General features: G+C 43.3%; 1 long non-coding RNA gene across 1 annotated transcript; it reads left to right on the top strand.

Moving 5' to 3' along the window:
- Positions 1-1,944: 1,944 nt before the first annotated feature.
- LOC149864367 (uncharacterized) lies at positions 1,945-13,541 on the top strand. Its single transcript, XR_016442652.1, has 2 exons — positions 1,945-3,601; positions 13,089-13,541. It is a non-coding gene; the product is annotated as an uncharacterized LOC149864367 (long non-coding RNA).
- The last annotated feature ends 658 nt before the right edge of the window (positions 13,542-14,199 follow it).

Here is a 14,199-nt window from a genome sequence, read left to right on the forward strand (position 1 = left end):
GAAAAGTTGCCTGTGGGAACCATCTCTTTTTATACTGGCAACTGCCTCTCCACTGGTAGGCAACTTACAGTAACACAAAAAAAACCCTTTGTATAGGTTAGTTGCTTATCAGTGGTGGATGGAGTAAGCTTCTATATGCTGTGATGAAACACAATATAAAAGTATGTGGTACATTACACGCACTTCATTTTAGTGGTGCATGGCTTGTCTCTATGATAAGCAAAATTAAGCATCCTGCTTCATGGTGGATGTCTCCTGAGACGCTCTCAGCCTTCTGGGCTATATGTGTGGCTCCAAACTGCCCCTTTACCATGCCTCAAGCCTTGCAAATGATACTGGATTTGTCTCGCCTAGGCTTTGCTGTAGGTTGGCCCTCTTGTCCTCCCTGAGCTCTCTGCAGCCCTGTTTCTGCGCTTCACTGGTGCCTGGGGTTCCCACATTGTAGTAGGCCCCCCACTGAGGCCTCTTCCTTCCCCAGTAGCCTCACCCAAACCACCGGTGTTATCAAACAGACAACAGCAAACAAACATGAGCCCCTGGGCTGTAACATAACAGAAAATTTCAGGGTATACTCTGCCCCTCTTAAAATAGTAAAACCTCTTCTCTGGTACTAAGTGCCTAGTAAGCAAAGGTACCTTATGGGCTCATAGAGCCCCATTAGCCCTAAGGGTAGTGTATCTGGCAGCTGCTGTGTCTCTGCATCGTTCCAACCTGGAGGCTCCTTCCCCTTCAGCTGCTGGCAGGGAACTGCCCTGCCTGGTCCCAGCCCTAAGGTTTATATGGGCCCAGGGCCCTGCCTCTTCCAGCCAGCTGACTAGGTGCAGCTAATTTCCCCGTTAGCCGGTTGTCATGGTAACTTCCACCTGGGCTCCTGTCTGGCTGTTTGGGCTCCCTCCCCAGGCATTCTCTGCTCTTAGAGGAGCAGGTACCTTGGTGCCCTGCGACAGGTTCCACCAACAGAATGTTCGATCACCAGGGGAGTGAGGCCAGGAACTACACTGATCCTCTGGCTGTAACATGGTAGTCTTGACTGTCCCTGAGGTGATGCTTTCATTTGACTTGGACCTAGGGGCAGAGACCATGATGCAAAACTTCTGAAACAAAAGCATGAAACTGAACTATGTAATTTTAGAGTTAGAAATGCTCACAGTTGGGCACATTTTTCTACAGTAACCTTTTCTATTTACTATGTAGTTATCAGAGCATTCATGAATGTATTTTTTCTCACCTGATGAACCATAGAATCCTAGAAAATTTGGGTTGGAAGTGACCTTGGGAGGTCATCTAGTCCAACCTCTTGCTCAAAGCAGGACCATCCCCAACTAGATCATCCCAGCCAAGGCTCTGTCTATCCAGGTGTTAAAAATCTCCAAGGATGGAGACTCCACAACCTCTCTGGATAATCTGTTCCAGTGCTTTACTATCTTACAAGGTCTAACACCTAAGCACCTAACAGGTCTGTTCTCTAAACTAGTCAGAAAATAACTGGTAAGCAGACGCTTACCGTTCAAACTCATCAGTATCTATATGATTGTATAGGTCAACCAATGAGAAATTTGCTGATCAATCAATATTTTTCCCCCCTTACTTTTTCTAAATGAACTTCCAGCTGAATACTTGTAAATTGCTGTATTTTTTTTTAAAGATAAGTGTGGAAGGTTCAGTCCTCCAGAAGTCTTACAGATGTATGCCTTCTGTACAGTCTAACTTTAAACACAAGTTTTAAATATTCATTTCACAAATTAACACCTTTTGACCTTATTTTTAAAAAATGTGCAGGCTGTCATAAACCAAGAATGTCACAAGTTGTATTTTAATCTAGAATTGTTTGCATGATAAAGATAAATGATAACACTATGAAACACCATGATAAAAAATTAGAGTGCAACATTCTTTATTCAATAAGAAAATTGGAATCAATAGGACTACTGACACACAGGCACCTGTAAATGTCTACAGAATCAGAGTTCAAGATAGTTTCCTACTTCAAAGAGATATCCATAATGATTGGCTCCATCACATCTAATTCTTGAAATTGCCTATTGAATTCCTCTGCTAATTTGATCTGATTTGCACAGAATGTTTCTGGGTAGAACCATTTTTCTTTTTTCTGTTTTTCTAGTATTTTCTCCAAACTCAGGAAGTGCTGCAGTATGTCATCCTTTCACTGGGAGGGCCGCAGGCCCAGTTTCAATTTGAATGCATTCACCATATTGATCATATGTGATTTAAGTCTCTGTCCTTTCCCTGCAGTTGAGCAGCCATGGCTTGTTTGAGCTCATTGCACACTTTGTTCCTTGATTTTAGAAAAAAAAAATATTTTGGGCATTAGATCCAAAAACCTTTTTAGGACTTTCCCTTATAATTTTAACCACTTCCCATCCCCCTGGAGAAGCAGGTCACCATGAGCAGCATCCACTTTGTCAAATAAAGATTTAAACAAACAGTGCTGAAGGGCTCTTGCTTGAATTGGCTTTACAATTCTGACAACAATTTTCATTACATGTGGGAAGTCCAGAACTTTACTCACCAGTGCTTGCTGGTGGATTTAATACAGTGGTAATTCACAAAACAAGGAAAATCAGGATCATTTTTACAAATTGCAACAAAGCCTGCATTTGCACCAAGCCTGGTGGGCATAGGTGCTGTGCAAACCAGACCAAATTAGCAGAGGAATTCAACAAGTAGTTTCAAGAACTAATTGTGATGGAGCCAATCATCATGCGTATCTCTTTGAAGTAGGAAACTATCTTGAACTCTGATTGTTCACCGCTGGCTTCTGCAGGTGCTCGCCGCTTGTCACCCCACTGCCAATATGCTGATGCTGCCACCCACAAACTGACCTCCCAAGTCTTAGGAGGCACCAGTTACCCATGATGGGTGATGCATCATCTGTTGTGAGTTGAAATAAGTTTCTTAATTGGAATGCTTTTCTCAAGCACGTGCTTTTTGAGTTCCTTGTAGACATCTTCACCTCTGGTTCTCTTTAAGGGGTTATACAGTCAGAAGGTCCCCTTTAGCTGTTGCATCCTTAAAAACCATGCAAACAAAAACATTTATCTGGAGTGTGTTGGTCATGTCAGCTGATTCATCGAATTGCAGTGAAAAGCATTTGCAGTCATTCAAGTCCTGCTGTAGTTGCTAAAAGACATTTTTGGACAAGATTCCACCCATCTTGCTACTGTAGAAGCACCAAGCGAAGTGCTCTGGATTGCCGTCATTATTTCCTCTTTGTTTTAAAAGTCTTGTAATCAAGAGTCTGCTGCCATGGTCACTACCTCTTTACAAGCTGTCCTCGACTTGCAATGTTTTGAGTTACAACATTTGGCACTTACAACGTTTATAAATTGACACCCTGTTTCAACTTTATGATGTCAGTTTTGACTTACAACGCTTGATCCGATGTGATGCCACGCCAGCGAACAAGTTCGCTGCATTGCTCATCTCCCTGGAGAATATCTGTTCAAACTTCCTTGGACACTTTCTTTAAGAAAGTAGAGAAGACTTCAGAAAAACCTGCAGCCAAGACTCCTGAGAAGACTCCAGCCAAGAACCCTTCAAAAAGTCCAGCAAGTCACCTCAAAGAAGTCCTTCCAAATCAGTATGATTGCAATTTACAATATAAATACTTTAGTGTAGCTATATTTCTCATCTTTAATTGATCGAGTAGAAAATTCTGGGGTATTTTTGGTGAAAATAGGGTATTGGGCCTTGTTTCAGGAACCAGTCCCCCATTTATAACATTGTTTCTTACAAGAAAATTGGTTCTGAGTTGCAACGTTTTGGCTTAAGATGCGGTTTTCAGAAACCAGTTGTGTTGTAAGTCCGAGGACTGCCTGTACTTCTCTGTCCATGAACAATTTCTTGTTTTGGTAGCACATGGCAAACATGAAACAGTGCTTCAGTAGAGGTCTTCCCTTTTGCTGCTGGTTTAGTATTGAATGACTGCTGACCTTTAAAGGCAGCCTTCAGTTACAAAGCACGCTATTCAAGGGGAAACTGTCCTTGAAATTGCTGTGCATTGTTGTATGGTGTCTTTCGAAATTCCCCTTTTTACTTATTGATATGGTTATGTGACATAGAAGACATATGCACTCACCTTTCGGTATGGTGAACAGAAATTCATCTTTTCATTCTGAATAGAAGTTGTAGGTTTTTGGTTTCTTTTTAGATGGTCTGGGTTCATCACTCGTTGATGCTAGCTAGCGAGGTACATATTTTTTATTACTATAAAAATTGGAAACAGGAGAGCACTAGTTACTACTGTAAACTATAGGAAACACTTCTAAACTGTAGATGTGTGGCACATGTCAGGCTGGATGATCTGATCAGGTCCCTCCTGACCCTTACTACTATGAAACATGATGAGCTTTTGTCTTTTTTTTTTCAATTCTGCACTTGCCCAGAGCATACAGGCTACAGATTGCAGCTCTGATCTGCCTCCAGAGCAAGCTGTCCCATCCCAAGTTCCCCATGACTCCAGAGCAGCCCCCTGTACTCACAGGTAGCAGAAGGCCAGGCCTAACGGGCTCAGTTCCTGCAAACATGAGCCCAGAAGGTAGGGCTGCAGAGAAGCCTGGCCACGGGCTCTGGGCGGCTGCAGCAGGGGCAGAGGGACACATAGCCAGGATCACAGCCCGGATCCCACATGCGCTCAAGGGGCCACTCAACCCTTCCATGCCCACAGGGCTCCGGGCAGGGCGCAGCCCACCCCTTCCCCCCCACCCATCTGTGTTAGTCTGATAACACCCCAAATTAAATCATTTGGTCAAAAAGGGGCCAGGTGGGAGACAGTACTTCATCAGAGCAGCTCTACATTTCTTTCTAATTAAGATAATGATGATGGAACAACTTGAGTTTAGTTACTGAAGTTGGCCCAGATGGCTCCTGATGTCCTGTTTCTTTTGTCAGATTTTTCTCAGCTCCTTGTGAAGACCGCTGTCACATCCTTTTGCAGCTTATGCTGTCGCTTTTTCAGCAGTCCCCAGTCTCTACCTCCTCGTGGTGGAGTTGTCAGCACAGCAGGAACTGTCTCTGACTAAACAGTGACAAAATGGCCTTTCCCTGAACACACAGAAAAAGTTTCTCTCTACCCAAAGACAGGACACTGGAGTGGACAGAGATGGCTGAATTGCCTGAGTTATGATCCTATGAGTAGAGAGGGTAGACCTGACACTAAACTACATTAGAGAAGCCAGGAGGAGAGGAGAATTGTTGTGAATGATGGGGGAGAACTGTTAGAATACAGTCCAGAAGTGCCTTCAGAAAGGCTGTTAATGGCATTGAGGCATGTCAAGCTACAGGTACATGCCTAGTGGTTCTGCAAAGGTGCCTCCTTCCTATTGAAATCAGCAGACTTGAAGCACCATCCTACACGCTTTTGAAAATCCCATCAGTGTGCCTCTCTTCATCCTAAATTGCATAAATCTTTTTCATAGTCTAGTCCTAAATGAGCGTTACTAAATCTTAGTCCGTCAGCAAAGCACTAAAAAATGTGGTATCTAAGAATACAGGTAAGAGACTTGTATTGTGAATGCTGCATACACGCAGGAGAAAAGAAACGTTCACATTGGGAAAGGTCGGTAATTAGAGGAAGCCTAGTTACCCACTTTTATTTCTGCTGGGGGAGGGAGGGCTAAGATGATGGACATGTGAAAAGTTTTATGCATTTCAGGTGACAGGCCTCTTTCCAAGTGGGGCCAGGGCACTCAAGCCCCTATGTACTCAGTGGCTTTGAGAGGAAGAACGTTTCTTTGGTGCATTTCATGCCGGAAAATTGGAGCTCCAGGCCAGAACTGATCCAACTTTTGCAGTTCAGGCATAGCTATATCTTTGGCCCAGAAGTGCCCCATTTTGCAATCAGCTCCATGAGGATAGAGCCTGGCATCTATGTGAAGTTCTGTCAACCTCATTGGAACTCCATGAAAATATAGGCATTTACTTGCATGGCTCAAACTGCAGGGCTGTGGCCTGCAAAAGTTACTGTGGTGCTTACAGACAATCTCTAAGGAAAATTAAAGAAACAATGAATTGATCTGAGATGGTGAAGTTGTTGAAACAGATTCATGTTCTTGTATCCAGGGTGTGTCAAAAAATATACACACATTTATGTACTGCTCTCAACTTCAGTAACTAAACGCGTGGGGGGGCTCCAGCCACTGGATGCAGCCCAGTGGAGTCCCTGGGAGTCTGTTTGTGCCCCACCCCATGCTCAGGGTACAGCAGGCAGCCCACAGCAGCAGCTGCCTCTGTCCTTAGGGCAGGTGAGGGGGCACAGGCCCCCAAGGCCTCTGCCGGGCTGTGCCCAGCAGCAGGAGCCCCCCCTCCCCCACACACACATACCTGTGGACGACTAGATCTTCCCAGACTTGGTCAGACTGGAACCTAACCCCACCTGATCCACACCTGCCCAGCAGCCAGATGCACGTGGCATTGGGCCCTGGCCCAGCTGGGTCTGGAAGTCTCCGCAGTCCAGGGGTGCATGGTGGGGGGGCTGTCACCACTGGGCACTGCCTAGCAGAGGCCCCAGGGGCCCATGCCCCCCTGCCTGGGCTCAGGAAAAGGCGGCTGCTGCTTTGGGCTGCCCACTGTACCCTGAGCACAAGTGGGGGGACGCTGGACCTCGAGGCCTCTGCCGGGCTGCGTCCAGTGGCAGGAGCCCTCCCATATAACCCTGGAGGACCAGATCTTCCCAGACCTGGCTGGGCTGGGGCCCAATCCCATATGCATCCCTGCTGCTGAGCTGAGCCACACAGGGCTCAAAGCACAGCTGCCTCTGCCTCTACAGAGATGTGGGGGCACCTGTCCCTAGGGCCTCTGCCAGGGTGCGCCCGGTGGCAGGAGCCCCCACCATGGAGGAGCCTCCCAGGCTCCAATCCTCTCATCACCCAGCCTGGGACCCCACTCATCTTTCCCTGCTCCATCATTCAACACGGGGGCCTCAATCTGGCCCCCATTCTGTCCCTCCCCCACAGACAGACCTGGGGGGGGGGGACACACAGGTGCGTGCATGTGTGCGCACCCAGCCCCCTGTCCCGCTGCAGGATCAACCAAAAGAGGCTTCACAATTGACCTGTCAATCTGGATCAATGGGCTGGGTACCACCGGTTTATGCTAAATCCATTGATTTATGGTGTCCATAAAGTAATGAATTCTGGTGCCCAAGCCTGTCTTCTGAAGGTATTGTATTGGTTTCCTTTGAGGACAAGCACAGTGGGGTTGGCTATAGAATGGCTTATACAAAAAGTGCATCCTATCTGGTGAATGATGTTTCTGTCTTTTTTGATTTTTTTTTTCCCTCAGAGTAGGTATTTAGTTTCACTTGCATATTTCGATAAGGCTATTTTGTGCATTGGATGAAGTGATCACATGTTTTGTGATTCATGGATTCTGATGGTTTTGTTGTGTGATGTGTTGATTGTGGTGATTAAAACACTGCATTTAGTAAAATTCTTGAATACCTAAGATCAGGGGGTTTCAACCTTTTTTAAGGAGTGCACCCCTTCTGTTGGTGGTGGCTGGACATGGAGTGGGGGTAACAACAGCCAGATGTGGTGCGGGGGGGAGGGGCTTGCACACAGTGGTGGTGCGGGGTGGTGGAGACGGGTGCTGAGTGCAAGCTCCCCACACCCCCGACCCAGTGTCTGGCCGGCTGGGCGGTGTCTATGCAGCCCCCAGAAGGGAGCCGCTGCCCTCGTTCCCCCTCCCCGGCTCTGCTCCTGGGAGGCAGTGGTGCAGGGTGATGGGTGACAGTGCTCCATCCCTGCCCACCTGCATGTGTCCCAAGCATCTTTCTAAGTACCCCCGGGGATATGCATACCCCTGGTTGACAATCCCTATCTAAGATGAATCTGAAAGTGTAGTAAATCTTACACCCTCTTAAGTCTGTAAGACACTCATATTGAACATACTGTCAAAACTGAAGTTAGACACTATTAACAATTCATGAAAGCACACAAAGCATGTGAAAACCCCACAGTTAGACAGTGTTTCTTTGCATTACCCAGTAATGACCTTTTATGGGAAAATACAGAAACATTCCTGGAAGTAGGGACTGGAACCAAGGATTCCCATTTCCCACATGCGTACCTTAGCATGCTTCCTTTTGCCCTCTATCTGACCCAATTAATTTGGAAGTCAGAGTGAAAATGGGAGAGGAAGAGAGTGCCCCTAAACAGGCAGGCTCATAATGTTGGTGGTTAGGATACTGTTGGCAGGTGAACAATGTGGCTTTGAATCCTTTCAGGTGGTAAATGGAACTGATGAGTATTCTCTTTTTTGGGCAAGTGCTCTAGCCCAGAGGTCTGCAGTGTTTTGGGTAGAGTGCCAAAAACACCCGCAACCTTGATTTGTAAGATGTTGGCATGCTAGGGGTGGATGGCAAGGGGCCTGATCCTTGTTGAGTCAGTACAGCCCTGGCCCCTTCTCCGCCGTCTGCCCTGAGGCATGTGTGCCAAATGACGTGCCTTTGCATGCCATGCTCTGGCACCCATGCTGGGTGTTCCCTACCGCTGCTCTAGCTGATAAATAAAAAGGGGGTGGTACCCTCAACTGCATTTTGTGTGGGACCCAACACTGTTGATGTGAGTCAGCCACGTGCAATATGGCTGTGTGAAGCTTCAGGTGGTGATTTGATTTGGAGGAGATTCGACTCAATTCAGTGGCCGAATCTTGAAACCTGAATCTAATCAGGGGACCAATATAAAGATCCGAATTGATTCAAAGCTCTCCAAAACTTCGGAAAAGATTCGGAGAGCTTTGATTCAGGCAGTCCCTGGTGACTGCAGCTCACTCTTAGCTGGTAAGTACTAGGGGCAGCGGAGGGGACCATGGGGAGACCCCTGCCAGCCTTCCTGACCCCCTCCCACAGCTGCCCTGCCCACCAAGCTCCTGGTCCTTTAAAAAAAAGCCCTGGTGCTCACCAGGTTCTGCTGCGGGGGGGGGGGGGGGGTGATTCCTGCTGCCTCCCACTGCCCCGTGCTGCATGGGGGGCTCTGCACAAGCCCAAACTCTCCCCGCTCCCTTGGCTCCCCCACAGGTGCCCTACCCAGGCAAGCTCTGGCCCTTTAAGAAAAAAAAAGCTGAGAAAAGCCCCGGGACTCACCGCTTCTGCAGTGGCTTTGGGGGGCTTGTGCAGATCCCCTCACATTGTATGGGGCACTGGGGATTGACCCCTGCTGGCAGGAATGGTGAGTTTGGGGGGGGGGTGTTTCTTAAAGGGCCAGAGCTGGCCCAGGTGGGGCACCCATGTCAGGGACTGGGGGAGTGAGGGGAGGGTTGGGGTGCTCATGCAGAGCCCCCGCATGCAGTGTGGGGCTTTGGGGGGCAACAGGGATTGCCCCCCACCCAGTAGCTGAGTCAGAGTTTTGTTTTTTTTTTCCGGGGAGCTGGGGCGGGCAGGACAGCCATTGCCGGGCTGGGAGAGAGGGTGGGGGATGGGCCTGGCCTGGCTGATTTGGAGATTTGGCCAAATTGATTCGGGACAGTGATTTGAATCGCTGAATTGATCACTATCCCCCATATCGGCTGAATCCACATCCAAAGTGAATACTTGCTGCTTTGCAAAGGCCTAATGTGCAAGCTCCTCAGGGAATTTGGGCAGAAAAATAATTGGTCTTAAGATGTTAGCTAGTTGCTGAGCTACACAGCCTGTTAAGAGTGGGGCAATTGTGGTCATATGCAGAGACAGAGTTTGTTTAAAAAAAAAAAAGTAGGCATCTCTTCAGTTTATACTCTTGAGTCTCTTTTTTTCGTCCTTAATTATATTAGCTCCTTAATGGCCCAGTGCATGTAAATGAAGGGTCTTATTATTTTGCTTTATGCTGGTACCAGCATCAAGAAATGAAGTAAGATCTTAGGTATGGTAGGTGACATCCTGTGTAATAAAAGACCATTTGCTTGCAAGCTTGCTAATAGCTGGTATTGAAAATTTAATCCACTCTGGTCAGTGTAACTGAAGCCAGGTATGTTTCAGTCATAAGGCTATGGACCTGAAATATATATTCTGTTATGTAGAGAAATACCTATGATATCAATAATTGACTAAGCTAACTTAATCTCTCTCTGGGGTCTCATCACGTTGTTTTTTCACCAGTTTAAAGTGTTTTTTAAAATAACTTTAAACAGGTACAACTCTTAAGTTCAGTTAAGGTTGTGGTTATAGTCTATTTTGGTGTATTTATAACTATTTTACTTTTATAAATGTGTTCCTAGCAGTGAAAGCATGGCTTTGTATTTAAAGCATAGGACAGGTATTCCAGACATCTAGGGTCTAGTTCTACGTTTATAAAATCTTTCTGCTTCTGTTGCAATGTCTACAAAGTTGGAATTCACTTTCTCTATCTCGTACGGGTTTTGTGAGGCTTAATTCAATATATGAAGTGGTCAAATGCTACAGTAATGAATACCATAGAAGTGCCTATAAATAATAGCTATATGTTATATAGTTAGTTCATATACCTACAGTTTATTGGTGATGGCACAAACAACTCATTTTTATTGATCTCTCAGTCCTCAGTAAAATTGCATGAAGTACGTTATACTGTACGTTTTTAATAGGAAGGTGCACTATGTAAAAATGTACGCTTTCTGTTTTTTTAAGTGAGTAGTTACACAATATTCTACTTTATTTTGGCTCAGTAAAAGAAGAAAAAGATTGAAGTTCTTAGCTTTGTAGCATTATCAGCTAAAACACACTGAATTCCTGCAGTGTAGATTGTGAGATCTCTTAGTATTTTATACATATTCTTTAAAAATACTTTCAGGCTTTGATTACTTTATAGAGCCTGCAGTGCAAACTCCTGTGATTTCCTATGCAGGCACTGTAGTAGCTTTGTTTAAATATAATGACAAGTACCTTTAAAATAGGTACTTGTCATTATATTTAACTTTGAGCTTTGCATTACAGGAGGCTACTTTTGTAACACTAAAGGAAATTTTATTACATATTTCTATAGCCTACACTTCACCATAGCCTTGCCATTGTAAACGTTAAGAACGCTATTTCTCTGCTCTTAGCATTAAACACATTAGAAAATAAGGCTATCAAGGAAAGCCTTTGTACCTTCTTCCTGGGAGCTTATTCTCTTTGGACTGTGTTTTAAAATTTGAAACATCAAAATTGAACAGTAATTAAGAATTCTAAAAGCTTCCCAGTATGCACCTTCTTCTTTTGCCTTCTCTTGCCTATTAATTAGTAACCTAGTAAAGTTTTGACTGTATTTCATTTAGTCATATTTCCCTTTTTTCTAAAAGTACTCAACATTTTCTGTAACAGTGACCTGACTGTAGGAAGTATGTAGCCAGAGTGAAAGTTACCAACATGTTTCACCAAAATACCATACAAACAGCAGAAGAATGCAAAGGGTTGTGTTAAATTTGATAACATCTGTTGAAAACAAAGAGTTCTACCCTTGCAAAAATATCTAATTCACAATTTTGTATTAAACCTAATGTATGGTAATTACAGGTCATGTAGGAATGTAGCTTCCAGTTTTATAGTGGAATAGTACGTTAAAACTGTTTATTTGTTGAGTTAAAATGGAAAGTTTAAAATCTAATTTTAACTTCCTTATCAAGTGAGACAAATGCTTGGTTGCAAAAATGGCTGAGAGATAAAAATGCACCATGCTATTCATTTGTATGAGATTTAATGCTAGGCATGTTTACACAACCCTCTTGAAAACTGAATTTGTGAGCACAAAAAAATGAATTAGCTGATTAAGCATGTTGTGAGATGAGCATCAAATTTTTGCAGTGTTGAATACTCCAAAAGCAATCTATAGATTGAAATGTGTTACTAGAAACCAATTATTGAATAATTCTGTCTAAGGAATAAATTAATAGAAATGTGAGTGCTGTCTGATGGTTCATATCCAGAAAAGGTGTTTAATGTACTGAATAGATAATTCATTATGGCTGCACCTACATGAGATGCTGACTGCACGGTTGTTACCGCACAGTCATTTAGTTCTGCATTTAGTACTAGTACTAAATGGCTGCAGTAACTGGCGCTACTGTGCAGTAGCATCCTTGAACAGCTTTTTGGTGATGCTGACTGCACAGTAGCTCATTACTACTGCACAGAGTCGCATCACACTTCATGCCATGTGATGCTACTGCACAGTAGTAAGGAGCTACTGCGCAGTCAGCATCTTGTGTAAATGCATCTTTACTTTTTATGCAGGTTCTGCTATCATTGTACCACTTTCTCAGTTGCCTCCCTGTTTTATTTTCATATTGGAGTACTGATAGGATTTTAAAGAAGTTAATATGATCAAATATCTCTAAAGTATAGTGATCCACAACAATTCAGGTATGTGTTTAATTATCTTAGCTTTATTTCTCAATATTTATTATAAAAAAAAAAAAAAAAAAAAATCAGTTGCAAAGTAAGGACAGCTTCTCATCTGTTACGACATTAAAGGACAAGCACTTTAATTCAAGAAAATGAATAGGATAGGAAATAATTATTTTATAACAAAACCTGTTTTCATCAGAAGTAAAGATCAAAACAACCTTAACTCTGACCCAAGAATTGGTGGGCTTTTTAATATTTTATATTTGCATTCAATAGCTACAGTTTTTGGTTTTTGTTTTTTTACAGGAATTCTATTTTCCTTTCCTTTCTCATGTGCTTGTGACAAGGAATTTAGTAGAATTCACAGATTCATTGAAATTTGACAGACCATGTCATGAGTGCTTCTGCTATGGCCACAAACTTTTGATGTCTGGGCTGTCAACCACGTGCCTCAGCACCCATGCTGACAGCTCTTAGGAATTCTGCTAAAATCAATGAATTCATTAATCAGCCAATGAGAGCCTCTGGTGAAGTACTTATAATTGCTACTACTTGAGAATAACATATGCAGTTTCATCAGGAAGTATGTGACTTATTTATAGTAAAATAATATGGAAATATAGATTTTATTTGAAGCTAATCAGTACATGCAATAGATGTATAGTCACAATCTCTTTCGATTTTTTTTTTTTTCCTCTTCCTGATTGTGCTTATATATTGAGATTGCTGTTGTAAGGAAAAATTATTTTGGAGTACTATGATAGGGTGAAATACTCAATTATTTATGCAGGATAGGAAAAACATCTCCAGTCTTCAGCTGTGCTGGAGAAAAGTCAGTGAACCTGTGGATGGTGAAGAGGAAAAGAAAATTTGAAGTCGCAGTTGCACTCCGATGATTCCTGAAAACCACTTGGGTTGGACAGAGCTGTTTGCTTGCAACTGACTTTTTATATGCAACAAATGTTTGAAAGACCAGCTTTCAGCCCAAGAGGAATCCATCATTTGAAATTCAAGAATGTCTGTATCTGTGTCCTTTATGTATCTCCTGAGCATTGTTTCCTTCCCCAGTCTCTTCCTCCAACACTTTTTTGGCACAACAATGGGTTATTTCCTGTAGCAAAAACTAAGTTATAGTTATTGTGGAAGATATAACTGGCATTATCGCCTTTCACCTTGTTATGATTTAAAATAAGCACTTTGTGAATATTTTGCTGAAGAACAAATAAATATCCTTTTACGTCTACTTCTGCAAGACTGAAAGTGGTCTGTAAACACTAGCAAAGGAACTGGAAATGCACATAAAAATGCCTAATAATTCACCACTGTCAGATTAGATTGATTTTTAGTCACTTTTGCATAGATTAGATTCAACTCAGGTGCTCAGAATGAAAGAAAGTGCATTAATCTGCAGTGACACCCTGTCTTTACCAATTAAGCAAGTTCTGAGTGGGGTTTTCGAAGGGGAGCTTGATCGTGTCTGTTGCTGGGCTCTCATTTCCCATTGACTTCAGTGGACTTAAAGATGTTCAGCTCTATGAAAGAAGTACTCAGCAGCATGAAACATTGGACCCAACGTAAAGCATGGAAAGTTAGATGAGAGGGTTTCTAAAATCATCAGTTGTTCTCAACTTTAAATTATAAACTGACATTTTGAAAGGGTTTTTTTTTCCTATTAAACCTCTTGACTTGTATTAAAAAAGCTTTAAATTTTTTATTAAAACTGTTGTGTTTTTATTACAACTTTATAATGCAAGCCTGGAGTGTACACATTTCTGTAAAATGAAACCGTCTGTCAAGACTTTTTTAAGGCTTCTGACATTTAAACTGAATTAATGTGGGTGTTAAGATTTTCTGAAGCTCTGTATCCTTTGTTTTCTGACACACACACATTTTTGTGCAGT

Source organism: Crocodylus siamensis, chromosome 5 (genome assembly GCF_052110815.1).
Source record: "Crocodylus siamensis isolate JL-2025a chromosome 5, ASM5211081v1, whole genome shotgun sequence".
NCBI classification, from domain to species: Eukaryota; Metazoa; Chordata; order Crocodylia; family Crocodylidae; genus Crocodylus; species Crocodylus siamensis.